This window comes from Thermobia domestica, chromosome 5 (assembly GCF_964235325.1).
Source record: "Thermobia domestica chromosome 5, izTheDome1.hap1.1, whole genome shotgun sequence".
In the NCBI taxonomy this organism is placed as follows: Eukaryota; Metazoa; Arthropoda; class Insecta; order Zygentoma; family Lepismatidae; genus Thermobia; species Thermobia domestica.
In genome coordinates, this window is record NC_137458.1 from 179,844,191 (window position 1) to 179,866,992 (window position 22,802).

General features: G+C 37.2%; 1 protein-coding gene across 3 annotated transcripts in view; it reads right to left on the bottom strand.

Annotated features, from left to right (window-relative positions):
• LOC145684739 (uncharacterized) overlaps positions 1-22,802 on the bottom strand; it is a 294,584-nt gene that overhangs the window by 234,543 nt on the left and 37,239 nt on the right. For 2 of the 3 annotated variants that reach the window (XM_081757118.1, XM_081757115.1), the window contains exon 1: positions 4,742-4,873. The exons of the other annotated variant lie outside the window; for it this stretch is intronic. The gene's annotated coding sequence lies outside the window, so the exon portion shown is untranslated. Of the gene's footprint in view, positions 1-4,741; positions 4,874-22,802 lie in introns of those variants that run through there. 3 annotated transcript variants of the gene reach the window in all.

Here is a 22,802-nt window from a genome sequence, read left to right on the forward strand (position 1 = left end):
CCTAATTGCCTCACGATGCGGGATCAGTACCGGAAAACTTGTAATCACAGGAAATGGAATTCGGCAGCACGCAGACTAACTGGAAATATATTTGTGTAAGAAATGATTTTTAAAAAATTAATTTCTTCCATATAAATAAAGGATAATTATTTGCAGAAATTTACCATAAACATTCTAGAACACCATTAAAAATTCTCAAAGTGGAAAATTGTATTTTACTATCGTTATTCCAACATGCTCTCTGCACTGGTCTACTAATTCCTGTCAGGTCACCGAAGTTAAACAGCGCTTAACCTGGTCAGCAGATTATGAAAATCCAGATGGTAACTTCTGTCGGCGTTCAAACAACGTCGTAAAGCAAATTGAAGTCACTGAAAGATAGCAAGCATCACCGTCGAAGGGGAGACGATGTAGTGATCACGCATTTCCCCTAAGTTACAATGTCCAAACCTTATTATTATTAGTTCACACAGAAAATTGATCTTGTACGTGTACTAATCATGAAAGCACTTAGGATTTTAATACCTACAAAGCATAATCTATAATTGTATATGACCATGAAATACTTGAGATGCAAGAGGCTATTTCTAGTTTCGAAAGCAAGCACAAAACTTCGCCAAAGTGGTGTTGAATGAATACACTGAAACGGGAGGTTTCAGCAAAAGCAACAAACATACCAACTCTTATTTTCCAGTGTCATAAATTTTACTTACTGAATAAGATTAGCCAATATCTAACTGTTATATGGATAGAGCTTAAGTGCTTTAAATGGGTTACCGAAATTCCTTGCATACTACTGACACATAGAAACACATACCGTGCTGTTGCAAATTTTCAGCTGAAGAAAAGGTTCGATAGGGGAAAAGTCGACTCGGAGCAGGTTGAGCAAACAGATACCACACTGTGGGTAATGCTTTTTTTCACACCTTCTTTCACCGTAACTCGTGCACATTGACTTTACATTGCAATTCATTCCAAAGATTCTCAATGAGATTAAAGTCGTGCACTGGGATGGGGTTTCGCGCACTTTTGGGTAGTTGCAAGACAATAATTTCCGTACAATATACAATTTGTGTTTGGAATCAATATCTTGATAAATTTAGAAGTCCTCCACATTCCCAATTTTCTGCACTTTGGTGAAAATTTGTCCTAAGATCGTTAAGATTTCTTTTGCCATAATTTTATCAATAATCACTAACTCTCCAACACCTGATGAACATATATAACCCAAATCATTACATTTCATCCTTCATGTTTTAGAGTAGGCTGTAAGTTCTTGATATTTACCTTTGTAATTGTTGAAAACTATTATTCTACCATCACATCCATACGGGTTTAATTTAGATTAGTCGGTACACAACACATATTCCCATCAATTTTTGGGCTTATCTACGAAAGCTCTAGCAAATTTAAGTACGGTACCTTATATTTCTTAATTTGGATAATATATAACTTATTTCTAGCTATTCTACCATTATATTCTTCCCGTATTAACACCACACAGGACACTATACTGACCAGATAAAACATTGTCAGCACTCACTACTATTTGAGCTCTATTGAATATTGGAAACTTTGGACATTAAGAGCATTATTGTTTTATAGTCGTAACTATTAACAACAAATATACTTACTTTACTCTTACTTCATTCGAAATCAAATGAAACAAATTTGGATTTTCTTTGGCCTTTATTTAGTAAAAATGCTAGAATCTCCTACGTATGGTTGTCATAAAATAGCCCTTCCCTATATTTAGCGTAATGTTATTTTCTGTCACTATAACTTACTCTATGTTGGATGTAATACTACGCCCGTGAATATATCTTAGTGAATGTACGTCTGGTGAATTTCGTTGGGTGAAACATGTATTTGCGAAACTACTACGCTTTATTTAATCACGACTTCCAGTACCATAAAAGTAGAAGAAAATTGCTATTGTCAAACAGGATTGAAAGCTAATCTTCTCTTGGAAGGTTCTAAATATTGCAATTCAACTTGGTGCCCGCGTTATGGATAGGACCTTTTAAGAGATATTATTTTCAGGTACCATATACGTAATGGAAACATTCAAGAGGGCGCAACATTTTTAAAAGAGGTGTTTCAGACAGAAATTTACCGAATTATCCCCCAACTTATGTTTTCTTGCATATCGTTGAATATCATGTAATGTGAGCATATCATTAGATTGTCTATTTATTCTAAATAGAAGGACGTACGGACCGTGTTACAAGCAATGAACAAATTGCATTGAAGCAGTGACTACTTAAAAATGTTACTGTGAAAGTTAAGAAAAAATATACAGAAAGGGAAAATAAGGCTGTTTTAAAATAACACCGACAACGTTTGGGAGGTGATTCCTGATAAGACAAAAAGTAGAGACCAATCTGGGTGCACAAATGCTTCCTTTCGGAGTTATAGGCTGCCGAAAATATGAAAAAAATAATTTTAAGGGCCCATAGATCGAAAACTGTGACACCTACCTTAGTCGGGCAAGACTTCACTTAAGAACTAGTATGTGCCCTATCCAAATATACAAGTTTCAGAATCCTGCGATACTTTTGCAACAATTTTTACAGAAGGAGTTGGGCTACTGGCATTTGATTTGAAGTACTGAGCAACTACTGCTATAAAAATTGTTGCGGAAGTACCACAGGATTCTGAAAGTTGGATATTTGGATAGGGCACATACTAGTTCCTAAATGAAGTTTTGACCCGACTAAGGTAGGTCCCATAGTTTTTTAGCTATGGGTCCTTAAAGTTCATTTTTTCATATTTTCGGCAGCCTATAACTCCGAAAGGAAGCATTTGTGCACCCAGGTTGGTCTATACTTTTTGTCTTATCTTGTTGTCATGAACCACCTCCCAAACATTGTCGGTGTTGTTTTGAAACATCTTGTATTTTGAGCAAGGCTATACATATGCACATTTTGCAACATGGGATTGATGTTCCCCGTTTCACCCCTTTATTTTTGATTGTTTCAACTTCAAACAATAATTTGTATCCAAATGTTAGAGGGCGGTACCAACCAAGTTTGATTCAAGTCGGATAAATGTTACGAAATTTATCATGGAGCAAACAAACAGACACACAAACATCGATTGAGATGACTGGTAAACGTTCGCTACTCTCGTTCAATCTTATATTCTGTTTCTTCCGTTTAAATAAAGCTTTTATGCCTAACTATATCGTATTCTGAAGTCTTTTGAACAATCAAAGAATAAATAGACATTTCCTTATTTTATGGAGCTCGATTTAAAGTCCTGGTCTTAAAATTACAATGTGTAATTTGCTGTATGAAAGTGTATATCTGAAGTTTAAAAGTCTTGATTTTAAACTAAATTTTTATTTTACTGCATTGTAGGGTATATGGTTGTCTGAACTTATGGACGATCGGGAACACCACATTGCTATGTTCCCCTTTTAGTCCATAAAACGAATGAATTCATAAGTTAAATGTTTGGAACAGTTAAATGTAAAGATGTAATAGCAAATGCGTAACCTACTGTTTTAACTAAAGTTAATAATTAAGATCATTCATTACCAACAGAACGTCATTAGAAACCAATATATATAGTATTCAACGTATATTTATTTTGCTGTCAGCAAGTGAAGCAAAGGTCCTGAGAGCCTAAGTAAAATTTAGGAGGAGAGGGCACATTTGCACCTTCAGGTACGACACTCGAGGAAGAGAGAAAAAATCGTTATAGTAACAAAGGTTCACAACAAAGTATATTTCATTCTTCATATAAGTTCTATGATGTGAAAATTGTGATGTACTAAATTCAGTGTCATGCATGGGGTCCTTGGTTCTATACCAGCTCGCGCTATTTGAGCCCTGTGGTCGACAAGCACCGTGTCGACAAACAGCGTGGGTTTTCTCGGGGTTGTGCCGTTTCCTCCCACTTTCTTTATTTCATTCATTTCTCATCATCACCGTCTGTTTTAGCCTAGCCGGCATAACTGTGGGACTTAAAAACTCCAAAATTCCAAATTTCATTTCAATTCCATGTACGAGACAAATTGTTAATTTTAATTCAAAGGGCAGAAAAATTCCACCTCCACAAGTTCCGTGAGACCCTTTCCTTAATTCTTCTATCATTGTCCCCAGAGAAACTATACATTTAGAAATACTTTAAATTTTCTCAATAGTTCTGTTCGCCAATATTTTCCCTAAATAATATTTATAATACAATCTCCATTAAAGTGTTCTTGCTACCTATTATACATTTGCAGCATAAATTTGTGGTTGAGAGCTGCTTTAGTGGTATATATATATTTTCACCACTAAATGTAAAGGACACACTTTGTGGATACGCTTGACATTTCCGATCCAAAATTTGAACACAAAAATTTAGATATTAGCACAAAGTATTAAGAAATTACTACTTTTTATTTTGTATTAATTCCGTCATCTCCCACAAAAACGTAGTTCATCCTGATCTATCTTGGGCAACAGTAATCTAGACTTTCTGTGGCATTATGCTCCAAATGAGTTATTATTATTTTGACAAAAGGGCCAATTAAATAGTTAATAAAATAGTGGAGTGAATAAGAAGAAAGACGAATCCGAAATCCATTTAATCTTGCCATTCCCATATGATAATTAAATATTAAATTAGATACTTGCCAGCTTAGTGAGATCAGACTATCTAAACATTTCCCTTAATTTAAAAACACATTCTTTAATTCTTTAATGTACTCTTTAATTTAAAAACAAATAATAATTAATTAGGTACTTACATAACTGGTCAATCAGGTCAATTTGGGAAGGAAATAGTATATTTTATTTACTTTTTTAAGTTAAAGAGTTATTTTTACTTTGAATTTTGACCGTGCATAGTTTCAAATTTCGTCTGATTGTCTTCATAGAAATTTCAAATTATGAATTCATTGTTATTTATTATATAATATATTATTGTAAGACAAACGAAAAGTTGACATTCTTTAAAACTTATTTCAATTTATTTTAAATTAAATTAGTTTTTTCCTGTGTATTTCATTACACTGTTCAACATACAAACAAAATTAAGACTTACTAAAGTTTACTAGTATGAGACATTATTATTGAATTTGAAAATACCATTTAAATTTAATCATTAATTCTAGGTTTCGCCTTAACCTGAAATTATGTAATCAGTTGCAGCACTGTAAGAGTAGATCATATTTTCAAAATACGGTATCTTCATATTGTCAAATTGTTTCGCTGCGCCCATGGGATACATAACATTTTGTATTATAAGGATTTTTCAGTTCTTATAAATTGTACGAAAATTGAATAATAGAGATATTGTGGTTATTGGCGCTACGACGTGCTTTCCGTTATGATAGTTTGAGTTTGAATTTTTGTGTTAAAGGGAAGTAGAAAAATGTATCGGAAAGTTTCAATTTTGCGAATAATTTTTGTTTTATTAGCGGTGATGTAATATTTGCTTCGATGAAATGCTCAACTTCGCAATTTATAAAAATGTCATGTTGTATGTGTGTGTATTTTAGCTGTTAGGGATCAGGACAGAAAAAAAAAAGATCCAGATGTACTGAATTACGTTTTCGCCTAAACTCGAGTGGGTTAATGGAAAAGGATCGTGTATGGCATTTGCGATACTCATGATTTAAAGGAAATCGACCAATCACACTACTAATTGTTATATCTCTGTATGGTTCTGCCTATTAAGAAAGGAATATAAATAAAGAGAAAATCAAATTTATGTACTTTAATATACCATCTGAAATTCCGCCTGTTCCTCTTGAGTAAGGGCTTTCTTTTACTGAACTTCCAGGAGATATTTCTGTGAATTCTGAGGAAAATAATAGTCTATTCAAATTGTGAGGAACAAAAAACATTAACTCCCTTAAATGCAGACTAGCTGCAAAACACAGACCCCTCATTCAGAACTGGTCTTAATAAGCGTTGGGCCAAACTGAAAACAATTTTGGCCAGCATCAGCTTCCCAGCAAACTTGCAATGTATTCTTATTTTACAAACCGAGAGTATATTACGCTCAAGACTGTGTCTCTTAGGAGCAAGGACCGACTGGGAGCAGTCTTTTAAAGGCAGGTTCTGCCTCAAATCATAACACAAGAGAGCTCAATTATTTGTCAGAGATCTAGAACACTCTAAACTTATGGATATCCATCTCAATTACAACAGCAGAATTATCCGCACCAGTCAGTGGAAGTGTTGTCATTCCCAACTGCAAAAAGAAATTTGAGATTTCTTTTATGGAAACCGAAGACGATTTCAGTACATACTACAAACTCATTCAAGTTTAGGTGGGTGAGTTAAATATGAAGCGCAATCCCATTCCGTAAACGTCGTCAATACCTAGTGGCCAACTTGTCGGTAAATGTCGATCGTCGATATAGCGACGCGTCGAAGGATTGCGGCTAGTGTACCAAGGGCTGCAGGGTTTCGTCGAATCGAAACAAATCTAGAGTCGGAGTGTTGAAGTTACTACCGTAGCAGCCAGGACTTCATTTTGGTCCTCGCTCCTTCGATTCATCGGTGAGAATCGCGAAGGGACCAACACGAACTATCACCAGCCATGTACATGTGGTTATTATTATAAATATATATTATTTTTTCCTGACGAATTGTTCCTAAAGTGGGCTCAGGGTTCAATCGTAATCTTGCCCCTACATCATAAAGTGAAAAATAATGAGATGAGTGTTTATAGTTGTATGAGTTTAGATGACAACTATCGCCGATCATTAGAAAGTAAACCCCAGACCGTAAGCGTCCGTGGACCACCGATGGTCAACTGGCGACATCTCGCCAAACTTTGCCGGTCCCGCAGCTACAATACGCGGTCGCCCCACTTCTGTTTTGAAAATTATACCACCAGCGGCAAAGACGCAATGAAACGCTAATGAACCACAAAATTACCCCCAAAATATGTAAAATCGCCTACGTGTGATTTGTTTACATTAGGGTGAGTCTAAGAAACACTAAAAGAAGTTCCAAAATTATACCTCGAGGTGGGCGCGAACCGCCAACCTTATGATTACAAACCGCGTATTCTTCCGACATAGCCACAAAGGCGATGAAGAAAAACCTCGTTTGTAGAGGGATAAATCGTTGAGATCTTTTTACATTTCGTCAATCAGAGTGCTCCTTTAACAGTGTATATTCGGCAATTACTGTTTGGAATAATATGAAAGCCAATTTTTGGTGAGATGTCATTGGTTGCCCATCGGTGGTCCACCGACGGTTACAGCATGGGGAATCTTGATTAGTATTAGGTAATCACCGTCAACATTATTATTATTATTATTATTATTATTATTATTATTATTATTATTATTATTATTATTATTATTATTATTATTATTAGGTTTTCTGCCGTTATTAGCAGGTCACTTGCTGTAATTGAGAAGCTCCCATGCTCCACGGTCTTCCGATAAACATCTTCGTCCTCATATACGACTTTTTTTTTAATATCGTCCCTTAATTGTAGTCTCCTTTGCCCCTTCCGTCTCTTTCCTTTGATCCTATGCTCTGAAACGTGTCTCAGGATACAGTTTCTTCTCATTCATTGTCCCAACCAGTTTCTCTTCTTAATAATATCTAGAATTGTTGTGTTCTCCCATATCATTTCTAACACCCTTTCATTCGTTTTCTGCTTGACTCAGATAATTCTATCCATTTTTCTCCACACCCACATTTTGAAAGGAAGCTTCTAGTCGTTTCTCATCATTTTTGCGTAATGTCCATGTTTCTGACTCATACAGTACAAACTCCACACGAAGCATTTTATGAGTCCTTTTCAAACTCTTTATTCAAGGTCACACAAAATAGTACTTCATCCTAAAGGCTGCTCTCCCCATTAATGTCTTTGCTTTTATTTAACGTTCACATTCTATATCATTACTAATAATAGTGTCAAGGTATCAAAAACTACTCTCCTGTTCTATTTTCTCCCCTCCTACTTACATATTTGACACCGATATCTTCGTTCCGATCACCATGGCTTTTGTTTTTCTAACATTTATTTTCATCTCATATTCTTCACAGCCCTTCCTCAAGTTTTCTCACATCTTATTCACATTCTCTTCAGATTCTACAATGAGCACCATATAATTTGTAAACCGTATACACCTAATCATTCTACCGCATTGTTTATATCGATTGTTTACATTGCTACTTTCTTGTGAGAAGTTAAAGTTTCAGTGTGAGACTTATTTCCAATTTAAACGTTTTAACTTTATAAGCATTTTCAGTGCATATTTACTAATTTTCATAGTTTGGTGACGTTTATCATCGAAATACTGCCATTTGTTGCATAAGAGCTAATACATTACTCATCAACTTTGTCTCGGTGAGTCAAAAGCCCACGTCTATTGTTGTTCATGAATGGACTCGTAAGGTATTTGAGTTAACGGTTGACCCGGTACTGTCCATTGAGATGGATTTCATACGTAAAAACTTATATCTGAAATTAATTAACAAAGTGATATGTGAACAAATACTAGGTAGTACTAATGGAGTAGTGACCTACTCGGATACTAACGGGGAGCATGTGTTGCCTGTTGATTTGGCGGAAAACTCTGTGGTGATAGTCAAGGTGTCCTTATGCCTCATGGAACTTAGTGGCATGCAATTAACACGTGTGTTCTCCCAATATGGCGATGTCACTTGTAAGCGAAACATTCCTTCGGTTATTACGGTCTGAGGTTTACGTTTGTTTACTAGCTTTGCTAGTCAAATTCAAACTTGGGCCATCTGCAACTCACCCAAACATTTTGTTCACGGGTGTCCAAAGAAAAGGAATTAACGTCTTACTGTGCCATATACAGCAACAACTCCATTTTTTCCATTGTACGAGTACCCCATAATTTACCAGTAGAATCGTCAACTCCTGACACCGGTCGTTATAGTGTTTTTCCAGTGCTGCACAAGGATGTTTCGGAATCAACTTCTTCAAATCCACCGAACGAAGCAGACAACTGCCATCAGATCTCAACATTCAATCCGATCCGACTCCTGCAGAACCTGTGCATTCCAATATCATGGAAGTGGAAGAAAATCAGGATCCATAACACCCAGCACCGCACTAGCTTTTTCAACAGTCGTGTCATCGGTTTCTACGGTAAGTGATACTGGTTTAGTCGAAGAAACTTGTTCCGTCTCTCAGACTGTACCATTAGCTGTTCCACCAGGATTAGCTCTCAACTTACCATCACGGTCTCGCGGTAGTGACTCCACAAGTGAGTCGGATACAGAAATTATGATAAACGCAAACTCAGTAAACAGAAAGTACTCAGAGTAGTGTATGTAGTAAGGACTTCCGTCCTATAAATGATCCATCTATCAATCATGCACGCTAAATGTGAGCTTTCACCTAAAAGTTGAAATCAGTGGTTAATTCGAAGGAAAGGTTACCTAAAACTGTATTGGCATCACCTCCTATTTATCATGTGTTTTTACACTCGCATATATTTCTTGTCTCTTCTTGTTTTATGTTTACTTTTCATTTAGCCACTATTAATCTCAGTAAGTTCACTTCTTTAGTTAAGTACCATGCTCTGAGCGAGTTTATATATCAAGGAGAAATCGAGGTTTTGTTTGCTCAGGAAGCCTCAGTCACCGAATTCCATTACCTACCCAATCATTCTCATGTTACCAGTGTTAGTGAAACAGCTTCAGGAGCAGCCATTATTTTGCGCAGCAATCTCAATTTTGTGGCACCTTTACAACATTCAAGTGAGCGTATTACCGCCAGAGATTTACACCATATTCGTCTTTACAGTGTCTATGCTAATCTGGTTCTTCGTTTAAACGAGAACGAAATAATTTCTGTGCTACTGAATTGCCCCCGGCTTCGTATAATGGTCGCAACCCATGTATTCTTGCCGGGGATTATAATCGTACACTTTCACCCTCGATGCTTATTCTAATTTCAGTGATTCGTCTGCTCTACGTCAACTAATAGCAACTTATGATGTAGTAGATGTGTGGCGACATTTTTATCCTAATGAACCAGGACATACTTTCTTCACGTCTGGATCGTCTTCATCTCGATTGTACAGGTTGTATATCAGTAAATCTTTTCTTCATCGGGTTCGGGATGTACAAATTATACTCACCTACGTTAGTGACCACCTGGAAGTTACAATGACCATTGATCTACCCGTCTCAAAGTTTTAAAACGAAGTGGCTTCTGGTATTTTAATACCTCCATCCTACATGCACGTAGCCAAGGGGGGGTCCGGACCCCCTCCCCCTTCGAGAGAAGAAATGAAAAAAATAAGGAAAGATGAAACAAAATGAAATGAGAAAAAGAAGGATCAGTGTTAAAAATAAACTACATGTAGCTTTTGGTTAATCTTTCTTATAAGGAAATTTGTAGGCCCTATTACTTGCAATACATGATTCCGAGGTGAGTGTTATATTCTGGAAGAGTCAGGGAATTTGAAATTTCTAGAAAAGTTGCGAAATTCTCAGAATCTCTGCTACTAGTCAGGGAGGTTTCAAGCTTCCAAAAACATAGTGCCGTTGTGTAACAGCGTGGACATTTTTTATCATAATTTTTCGTCATCGCATCCTTGCAATTTATTTCAAAAACAATTTTCTACTGCTCCTTTAACCTGTCATTTGAAACAGACAGTAGTTGACAGAATAATAAAAACAAAAATATATGTGGAAAGAAAGTTCTGTTAACATTTGATTCAACATATTTTAAAAAGGAACGCAGATTATGCAAAATATTTTACAAGACATTATTGATTATGCACTTTTTATAATAGTGAATATGTACTTTCTATAATAGTTGAGGTCATAATGAAAGGAAAATTGTTATATTTGAATAAACAGAGGAAGGGTGTAAATATTGTATAATCTTTTTCAATAAGTCTTTTTTTATTTTACTCGAGATTTCTTCATAGTATATTAAATTATTTACCAACATATCCTCACAAACCAATATATGTTGATGGTAAAGTAGTTTAGATTGATCGAGCTCTTGGACCTTCAGAATTTCTTGTCACGTCCCCCCCCCCCCCGTTACGAAATCCTTGCTAAACGAACCAATTTATGTTCCAGTAAAATTGTTTAGAATGTTCGAGCCCCTGGTGTGATGACCACAGTATTTCATGTCACGGACCCCCCTTCACGAAATTCTGGCTACGTGCCTGCACCCTACAGGAGTCTCACTACATCCTCCTTATTCACGAAGAATGTGCAGCTCTTTTATACCGTCATCAATATCACAAAGAATCCCTTATGAATTTCTGGGAAAAGCGAGTCAAACCGAAGTTTCGAGTGGTTACTCAACAATATTGTCGAGATAGGAATGCTTCATATTGTACTCAGTACCAACATTACACCACTCTCTTAAGAGACTACATGAAAAAACAACTGAAAGGTAGCAATTTTGACCACAAATTCAAGAAATCAAAGCCTACTTATTAGCCACGCACAAATGCCACAATCAAGGTTTCACAACTCGCAGTAAAATACATCTATATGACGACATAGAAACCCCAGGAATTGTACACTTCTCCAAAATATAATTGCATGCCCGAATTTTTCTATGTCCCTTAAAATTCTGACTTTGGCAACAACGCAATCTGAGTGAGAGGAGGGGAAGGAATGAAAAAAGAAACAAGACTTATGAACACAGCTCACAGTTTGCTGTTTGAAATTCTCAGTTCTTATTTTGTTACTTCTAATAACGATGCCTCTAATACAAAACATTACCTTAGCATTAATGCAGCAAACTTTTTTTTTATAAAAAGAATACACACACTTCTCAGCGAAAAACAAAGATCGTCATAAAAACAAGTGTAGCTAAGGAGTTCGTTATCTATCAATGCAACTGAAAGAGTGTTCTCTAGTTGTTCCGATAGCCATGCGTGTTAAGTAGTCGTAGTCTTCTTTTGTGTTGATGCAATACTTTTTAACCTGGTTCGAATCACATTCGATGCATTTATTTTTTATTTTGTAATTTTTCAGTCATTCTTGGCGTACATTTTAATAGTATATGTATTACATGGAGTTGATGAACAACTTTCTAATTTATCCAAAAATAAGTGTAGAAGCATAGAACCTTTTTTATATATCCCAGTGTGAGTCCCCCTTAGTGCAAATAACTTCTTGCATCGATCCATAAAATTTTCGAAAACCTGTAAATAAATCCGGAGATCTAATGTTCAGGAAATCAGTATCAGATCTAATACCTCTTTCGTCACTACCAGTACGCAATTCGTATTATTATTATTATTATTATTATTATTATTATTATTATTATTATTATTATTATTATTATACGCATCTTTGACATGAAAGACCCGGGTTCGATTGCCGGCGGGTGCTCGTGTGGTTCGGGACCTACGTTAAGCTGTAGGTTTACTTCTTATATAGCCTCACTGCTGAAAAGGCGCTAAACTCAAATTGTTATGGGCGACCCGGGTTCGATTCCCGGCGGCAGTTGATGTGGTTCGGGGCCTACGTTAAGTTGTAGGTTTACTTCTCATATAGTCTCACTGCTGAAAAGGGCGCTAAACTCAAACACTATTATTGTTATTATTATTATTATTATTATTATTATTATTATTATTATTATTATTATTATTATTATTATTATTATTAGTAGTAGTAGTAGTAGTAGTAGTAGTAGTAGTAGGAAATAGAAAACAGGTTTTAGGGTACTAAATTTGCTGAGACATTTTATTTCTTCCCAGTATGGACTTAATTGTCGTCTTGGTGTATCAGAACCATTTTAGATTGGTTTTCACGACGATCTCACATTTTTTTCATTATAAGTCTTAATAGCTCTCAATAGTATCACCGCTTGCTAGAGTCAATTGCATCTCACAAGGCTGCACTCAGTTACATAATACCTTGGCCATCACCTTACTCCGAAAATTCTTACTTAGTATTCTACGAGAGGAGATGAGGTGTGTTCTCTACTGTTTTCAAATCGGTTTTGTCTCAGGTTCAAAGTAGTGTATGTAAGCCATACATTGAATTATGATTTTTATTTATACCTGATTTTTTTTTAATATAATAAGAAAATATATAATTTATTTCTGGGTAATTACACATAGGCTATACAAACGAAAAACAGTTACATTAAAAAGAAAAGAAAATCTTATGATAATTGTAAATGCACAAATCAGTCCCATTATTTGATTTAAAAACACTTCGCTTAAAAACTGAAATTACTCAAAATCCACTTCTGTTTTTCCAACATTACACTACCCAGACACACACACAAATGAAAAAGAACTGCACTAAAAAGATCTGGAAACTTCCGAATTCTTCTTGTGTGGGTTATCTGATTGAGTATGTGACATATAGCATGATTATCTCATGTTACGCAAAGATCATTAATCTTCTTTTTTTTTACACGTTATTGTGATAAGCCTCGCAACAGCATCCTCAAACCTTCGCCGAGATTACAGACAAAAGATCTCCTCCAGTTCCTTACCAGAGGGTAGCGTTCCCAAAACTGATGCAACGTTCCCTCTTTGTGCTGCCATGCTGATGCGTTGCAGTAGAAAAGAGGTTGCTCTAGCATCTCCTGACGATAAATGCGGTGACCAACTTCTTTTATAAAGTTAAGGCCTTCGGGACCCCATGAACCACCCGATTCAATAGCTATAGTGACAAAATGATATTTGTCGAGTAAATTGTTATACTTCCTGCGTTTTCTGTTTCTCGGCGAGCAGCCACGTTGCCAGCTTGTGCTGAGGAAGAATGTAAATTTGAAGGGGCGCAGGTGTCGGAACAAGTAAAATCCCATAGAAGTGCTTTTCCTTTCTTCCACGGTATTAGGGTCATACCATCTGGCCTCTTGCCGTCTGCACGACTGCATCCCAACGGTTCACATATAGAAGGAACGCCTGCTGAAATTAGTGCCCTCATGATAATGTCGTTGACGCTGGAGTGGCGTGAATGTCTGCTCGCACTATTGGCACAGGAGAGTCCATGAAGGCCCTTCTACAGGCAGGACATCTGTGTTGCTCACAAACATCTGCTCCCAAACGCAGTGTACTGGCAATTCGAAAACTGTCATTGGGAAGATGTAATCCTAAAGAAGGTGACGGGATAGCATGAAGCCAAGCGCCTGCTTCTGGAGATGATGTAGCTAGAAGTCTGGCCTTATCTTCTGGGTTATAGGATGAATGAAGTAGAGCTGAAAAGTGATGACTTATAAGAGGATCGTCCCAAGAGGATTGTAGTCCTCTCTTATCAAGGTCAGGTGGATCTGATCCCACTATAGATGACCACTTAGCAATGCTATCGTTGACATCCGAATCCGATACTAGGCTAAGATCTTGTTGGAGAATGGTCTCGATCAATGGCTTAGCACCATAGAATGAAGACAGGAAGGATGAAATAGCTAGATCCATGGCGCGACGCATGCCGAGACCTCCGTGGTTAACAGGAAGGGACGCCTGCAACCAAGAGTTATTGTTGAGTGAACAATTCAGTATTGTTGAGTGAACAAAAGAGTGATTGTATCCTCTTTTTAAAGATAAATGATGTGTTCAAAGGTGAGATATCTTTCACATTTTCCTATAGAAAATCTTGTCTGAAGAGAAATGAAAGTGAGTTGAGGCCATAGTGGGACACTATTTAGTATATCTTAGATCCTGCGCAGGGCTATGTTTCAACTTCCAGGGCAAACGTACACCTAGAAGAAACACTGAACTCGCTGCCAACTGTGTTCAGCATTCAGATTTGGGAACCTGCTTCGTCAATATTTTCCTCATGCTCTGTCACATTTGTATCTTCAAGACTTAATCAGAGGATGATGTTGTAACTTCTAATACAAAATGCCACACCAAAAGTTTTGATTTTGCAATACTGTCATTGGCAACACAAATGTTTTCTGGGTCAGTATTATTGAAGGTGCACTGCAGCGAAGTTCATTAAAAATACCTTTGACCTTCTAGAAATCTGCAACGCAAATTCTCACAGTAGCATTAGAAGTTGCACGGTTCCTCAATAATTGACACATATCTAGTTGGATCTTTGGTGTGATATCCTTCTAGTAGAGGTGCCCAATAAAAGCTCGGTAATGCGCACCACAGAGCTGGTTAGGTTGAAATGAGCTATCCACTCTGTTCTACTCGGTTCAGATGAACCATACTCTCGATTCGGCTCGGTTGAGGTCCACCACATCTCGGTAGACGTCATATATGAGCGGTCTTTCTGAGCTCGGCTCTGTGGTGAACAAGCCGCGAGCCGACAAATTTAAACCAATTGCTCAATTAGAGTCGGGACGTTTCATGCAACTCATTCAAATGGGCCGAGTTTCGTCGATAGAGGTTAGATCAGTTGTCGCTTTTATGTAAGTGACTGTATGTCCGGCTTAGTGAGTCTTCCTGTATCTGATCTCTCCTTAAAGAAATCCTTGGTTCGGCTGTGAAGAGGATTGTTACAAAACAAAGTTCTTGTAAAGTCAGGTGTAAATTTCCTACTCGATAAATTTCTTCTATAGTTATCTTGAAGAATTAATGGATTTACGCAGTGTTCAGTAGCTTTTATCAATTTAGGTGAGTAGGGCCGTGGTTTTCATTGAACATTTGAAAAACAAACACTAAAAAGAACGCTGCCTTTTATTTTTTATTATTGAAAATAAAACTTCACAGGTTTTGTTTACAACACCATGGTTCGCATCCATACAGCACCGCAGGATTTTCATTGTAGAAAAGATATTCAAGTGACAATTAGCTCACATTTCCTTTACTGTTTATGCACTCTGCTGTTCTGTTGGAGATCAGTAAAAGTGTTTAATGAGTATCAATTTGGGCAACAACGACACACTGATGTTCTCTCATGCTTCACAGCGTAAGCGTGAAGATTCATGAATTATCGGAAATGAATTTTCTAAGAGGTAGTCCAAACTTTTGAATATATGTATATAGGGTAATTTTGAACAGGCCTAATATAGGCATATTGAAAGCGAAATGGTGATATAGAAATATAATTTGATAGAAATGTGAAATATCTTGTCTAGGGTTCAATCTGTTGGTTAAGTTACTTTTAAAATGTATCGCGTTACTTTGTCATCAACTTTTCCTTATACAGTATATGACTCAAGTTATACTAGGTGATAGTTGTTACTTATATAACTCATAGTCGGTTCGGAAGTAGCGCGCTATTTGTAGCGAAGCTACAATAGCTAGCTACAAATTTTGTAGCTCTAGATGTAGCGGCGCTACAAGTCTAAACCTGTAGGTTGTAGCTGTAGTTGAGCTACATATTTTTATAGTGTAGCTAATTTTGCACTAAAGCTTCAAATAATTTTTTTCCAGGACGCAAAACTATTTTGTAACTCCAACATTTGCTCACAATTTTTAGTAAATTATTATATGATGATAGGGAGAAAATATGATTGTTTTCTGATTTTTGTCTCCAAGTATTTTGCAACAATATTACAAGAAAATTTTCTGAAATAAATTGCGTACTGACGATCGGTGAAAATGATAGTAATGACTCTTAAAATAGATCTACATGCCATTCTAGCAGCGAAATCTTATAAATTTTGGGGGGAAGGGGTAATATATATATATGCAGTGGCGTATTTACGATTTTGTTTGGGGGAGGGCTTTGCTAACTTTTGGGGGGGTTGCCTGAAAATGTGAAAATTCTGCAAGATATTTCATATACTTTACTATAGTAAGTAAGATTTCGAGGGGGGGCTCAAGCCCGGAAGCCCTCCCCTAAATACGCCACTAGATATATATATATATACTTTAAAAAGAGCAGACAAAATGCATACTTTACTGTGAAATGCAAATTGGCAGACAAAGCTTTTATGTAATATTTTAACCAAACCAAACCAAACTTTTATGTAATATTTTAACCGACGTTCAGTTACGCATGCCATGATATACGAGGGGGGACCCAAACAAACGGGAAATTCGTCATAACTTCTTTATTTCTTAATATTTTTACACCAAACTTCCATCACCTTCAAAGTATTGTCCATGGACCGCAATGTTTGACCCAGGGGAACGAACTCCGCGTGCAAAACACCTCTGCAATCGAAGAAACAAATGACCATTGTCTTGATGTGTGACTTCACTTGGCGAGCTTTCTTGGGACGAGGAGAGCCACTTGTCTTCCACTGGTTTGATTGCTGCTTTCATTCGGAGTCGTAGCCATAGCACCACGATTCATCACCAGTAATCACCTTGGCAAAAAAGTCAGGGTCCTCTTTGAGCTGATTTTGAAGTTCAACACATGCCTCAAGTCGACGCTCCTTTTGCTCGTCTGTGAGAAGGCGTGGGACAAATTTGGCTGCAACCCTTCTCATGTACAAACCTTCTGATAAAAATCCTCTGAATTGAACTCCACGATATTTCAGACATCTCACAGAGTTGATCAATGGTTCGGTGACGGTCTTCACGAACGAGGGCATTGATTTTTTCCACGTTTTCGTCTGTTCATGCCGTTGGGGGGCGTCCTGAACGGGGTTGGTCTTCAATTGATATTTCTCCATTTTTTAAACGTGCAAACCACTCGTATACTCTTGTTTTACTTAGGGAAGCATCCCCATAAGCAATCTTTAGCATTACAGTAGTTTCCGCTGTCGATTTCCAAAGCAGGAAACAAAATTTCACAGCCGCCCGTTGCTCTCGATAATCTGCCATCACGTTTTCGCCGAACTGGAAAAAGTTGTTTTACTAAACAAACTCCAAGAGCGAACCGATGCACTCACAGCGACACAACTTCGCACACTGACGCGGGTGGCGTGATCGTAACGGACAACTGGTACAACAATGGGTTCCCCCACTCTCCCTCCCCACTGCAGCACAATTCCCCTTTTTTGGTCCCTCCTCGTATATTATAATGCATGATGCCAAGTAAATTGTATTTGTAACAGGAGCTTAAGTAGCGAATACATTTCTGTAAAACTAGCTAATAGTTGTAGCGAGCTACAATTTTTATCATGTAGCTGTAGAGCAGCTACTTTTGAAAAGTAACTTTCCGATCACTTCTCATACTAAAATAATGTGGGCAAATGGTGAATAAACTGTATACTTGCCTTCTACGTGTGCCTCTCGGGTCTACTCTTGCTTTCCTCGATTTCAACAAGTGATATAAGGAAATTTTATCACCTTTGTCAGTTGGTTTCCTGTATGCTCAGAAAACTGTTAACGTTAAGGATATGATTTAAAGTACTTGGGTCATAACCAAAGAAGGGGCATGAAAACACTGACCCTACTCATCTGAACCGATGAAGACTACTAAACACTGCTTAAATCGATTAAATCTTTACGATAGCTATGCAAAAGCTTGATCGAGTTGGAAATAGTGGTGTCAACAGGCGCGGCTCGAGCTGGCCACCGGCGCAGTTTGAACTCAGGCTCGGTTCAACTGAGCCAACAGCTCGAGTCGAGATGATTGGATTGAGCCATTGGCTCGGTTCGGCTCGGCTCAAGTAAGCCATTGGCTAGAACCGGGTCCGTTGAGATGAGCTACCGGCTGGGTTCAGCTCGGCTCAGGTGAGCCATCGGCTCGACCCTGCTTGGTTGGGGTGAGCGATCAGCTCGGTTCGGCTTAGCTCAGGTAAGCCATTGGCTCGAGCCGGCTCAGTTGGAATGAACCATCGGCTCGAGCCGGTACGGTTGGATGAGCTGTTGGCTTGGCTCACTTCTCAGTTCGGCTCGGTGGTGACTGAGCCGGGAGCCGAGCTGCTGTAGCCGTTGACAACACTACTACTTGAAACCTGAAAAACACCGATTTCAAGGCAGTAGAGAAAACACTTCATCTCCACTCGCAAAATACTCATGAGAGATTGCTCGGGGTAAGATGATGACCAATGTTTCATTAAACTGAGGGCATTCTTGTAAGATAGACTCTAGCAAACGGTGATACTATTGAGAGCTATTAAGACGTTCAAGTAAAAAATGAGAGATCGTCATGAAAACCTATCTAAAATGGTTCTGATACACCAAGATAACAACATACAGTTCATAGGTGTAACCAGCGCCGTAACTTAGACTTCCTCTGGGGAGGAAGCATTAAGATGTGTGTTAGGGTCCCATAGAAAAGTTGTTTTTCTAATTCTTGGGCCCCCTCTCTCCATCTTTCTCTTACTCTTTATTGACCCCCGGAGCCTGTGGGCCCTCCTGCATGCCAAGATCTGCGGTTCCAATAGTTCCAATAAGGAGTAAAAAAATTTTGTCTTAACATGCGCCCCATCGAACGGCGAGGAGCTTCTCTGGAAGGGGCAGTTGCCCGATGCCCCCCACAAGTTACGACCCTGGGTGTAACAACAAACTGGAAGGAAATAAAATGTCTCACCAAATTTTGTACCCTAAAACCTTTTTTTCTATTTCCTACTTATAATAATAATAGGCATAATTATATATATATATATTTGATTTTGAGTTTACCACCCGTTTCAGCAGCGAGGGTCTTTGAGAAGTGAACCTACAGCTTAACGTAAGCCCTGAACCATATGAGCCCCCACCGCGAATCGATCCGGTTTCCCACGCCAAAGAAGCGTATAATAATAATAATAATAATAATAATAATAATAATAATAATAATAATAATAATAATAATATGAAATGCGGTCTGGTAGTGATGAAGGAGGTATTAGGGCTAATAGTGATCTCCTGGACAGTAGAACTCCGGATTTATCTTGAGGTTTACGAAAATCTTGGGGATCGATGCAAGAAGTAATTTGCACTAAGAAGGAATCACAATGGGATATATAGAAAAGGTTTTTCACCTGTACACCTTCTTATTTTTGGATAAATTAGAAAGTTGCCCATTACCTCCGTGTAATACATATAATATGAAAGTGTATGGCAAAGGTAAATGAAAAATTACAAAATGAAAAAAGAAGAGCCTCGAGTGGGACTCAAACCAGGTTCAAAAGTACTAAATCCGCACAGAAAGCAAGAACTTAGCTCGCACGGCTATCGAACAACTATGAAGTCCCGTTCCTATTTCATGAATAGAAAACGAATTGCTTAACAACTCTCCCTCCCTTTTCGTAACGAATATTGTGGTCGAAAAGCGTGTGTGCTTTACTTACAACCAGGTTTTCTGCATTTAACAAGTACTATGATGTTTTAATTGTATCATTACATTAAGTTATAAAAAGAGAACTTAGTATTTCAAACGGCAAACTGTGAGCTGTTTTGGGAAGTGTCGTTATTTGTTTCTTTTCACTTCCCCTACCATTACGTCGACTGTGATGTTGCCAAACCTACAATTTTAAGGGTCTTAGGAAAAATTGGGCAAGCAATTATATTTTGGAGAAGTGTACAAATTAAAAAAGAACTCATTGCGAAGAAAGCAGAAATTTATATCTCAGCTTAAAGATTCCACAGATCATGTGCACGTAGATAAGCAAGTAATATATCGCGTCACAAATTATTATAAACAGCTATATGTCAAGCCTACTTCCTTCTGCGACAGTCCTGAAATTCTCAACTCTCTTCCTACAGTATTACAGGAACAGGATCAAGAAAATATATCTAGTCCATTTGCAGTAGAACAGGTTTAATCAGCCATAGCTTTCAGTCGATGTGGAAAATCTACGGGGATTGATTCCCTACCACTAGAATTCTATATAATCTTTATCGATATATTAGCACCCTTTCTTACAAATATTTTCAATGAATATAGGCAAACTCTTGTTCTAGGTAAAACTCGCCGCACAGGTGTTACAGTTTTAGGGGTTACATGCACAGGACCGACACGGCATAGGATCGACACGGCGTAGGATCGACACGGCATAGGATCGACACGGCACAGAACCGAAACGGTATAGGATCGACACGGCACAGAACCGAAACGGCACAGGATCGACACGGCATAGGATCGACAGCAGAACTTTCATACGATCGAAATAATAAAAAATACATTATTTTATAATTACGCAATATTAAGTAACAATTATTTTCTTAAGGATATATAGGAGAGAACCGTCATACGATCGAAACGGCATAGGAACGAAACGGCGTAGGATCGACACGGCATAGGACCGAAACGGCACAGGGCCGACACGGCATAGGACCGAAACGGCACAGGATCGACACGGCACAGGACCGAAACGGCATAGGATCGACTTTCTGAATATATCAATATCGCATATTCCTCACCTTGAATTTGTGGATATAAAAAATTGTAAATGGTCTATTTTTAAAAATATATATATATATATATATATATATATATATATATATATATATATATATATATATATATATATATATATATATATATATATATAAATTGTATAAAAATACTGTTCGTAATATATCCATGTTCCACACCTTTAATTTTGTGATATTAAAAAAAATGACGCTAAATAACTCCAATAGTTGATTCGAGGTTTTCAATACCGAATAAATAATATTATTTGTCTGATGTTTTTATAATGCTGTAATTTTTTATGTATACTAAGTTGAAGTATGTACTCCCATGCGCAAAAAAATTGCGCGTATACTGTAACTCAAAATTTTTCGCATTTATTCCATTTTCCTTACGTTTATGGGTAAAATTCAGTTATTAGTATGTGGAGATAATAGAAAGCAATCCATCTAAGGAGATATTTCCAAAAAATATAATAAAATAATAAAAATATAAGCAAAAAACAAAATTATGCTCGGTTTTGTGTATACTGGCAACGATGATTTCTAGGGATTTTTTCAGTAGCAGATCACAATTGCGGAGGGAATTCAGTAGGGGAGTCGAGAAGTTGGACCAAGGAACTGGATAGTGGAATAAAATGTTGCATTTATTGGTTAAAACCTAGTGTGTAGATTGCCTGCCAAATATAAATTAGCTTCTGTAACTAAGATGTCGTACGAAAATATAAAATTAAACAGAAAAACCCTTATCTTAAGGTTCGAAGCGATACGGACCATGGTTATGAAGATTATTTCTTTTAAAAAAAAGCCAACTTAACGTAGCCTCCGTGGCTAGGTGGATAGAGTGGCGTAGTCGTAGTTTTTTTTATTATTTTGACACCACATCGAATCCCATCCCATCCTTTTTTTTACAAAACATTATAGGAAGTGTATAATTTTGATGTTAATAAGAACCGAAACAATATAATAAGGAAATAATTTATTGGTAGTATCCTTTAATCGACGTATTTATTCAGTATTAGAATACGTGTACTATTGGAAACAGTTATTGTTTTCAGTTTATAGTCTTGTATGTTACTTCCCGTTCTTGAACAGCAGACAACTCACTTCGGGTTTGTGTGTCAGGAAGAACATATGCGACCTTGAAGTCTGTCCAGTCTTACCCCTTGTTACATCGACCTGATGTTACATGATCGTTTATGTGTGTGTGTGTGTGCTTGGTTTTTGCTTTTTAGAGTATTGACTTTCTCTCTCTTTTTTTTCATATCCACAAGTTCAAGAATGCTTTCGTTGAACGTAACTAAATTATACAGATCTATGTATGCAGAACACGAATATTTCCAAATATAGAATGAATATGAGCGATAATCAGACCATATTTCTACATTATATAGTAGCGTGAAAAACTGATATTAAAATGATATAACAAACAGGCATAAGCTTTTTTTCTAACATGGCAACACATTATACGTAACTCATTAAATTTTGGGAATTACAAATTATCACCTTACGTGTCGTTGTATTCCTATTCTTTTTCACGTTCAAGCGACGAAAGAAGAAATTGTAGTAATAGTGATAAAAATCGAATTCGAGATTTCAATGAATTCAAGTTTCACGCCCCCACATATCGAAAAAGTGATTTTGATGTCTGTCCATCTGTTCGTTTGTTGGTTCGTCACGCTTTTACATGCATTCAAATAGAGGCCATACTGTTCGACGTATCTGGACCTAAGTC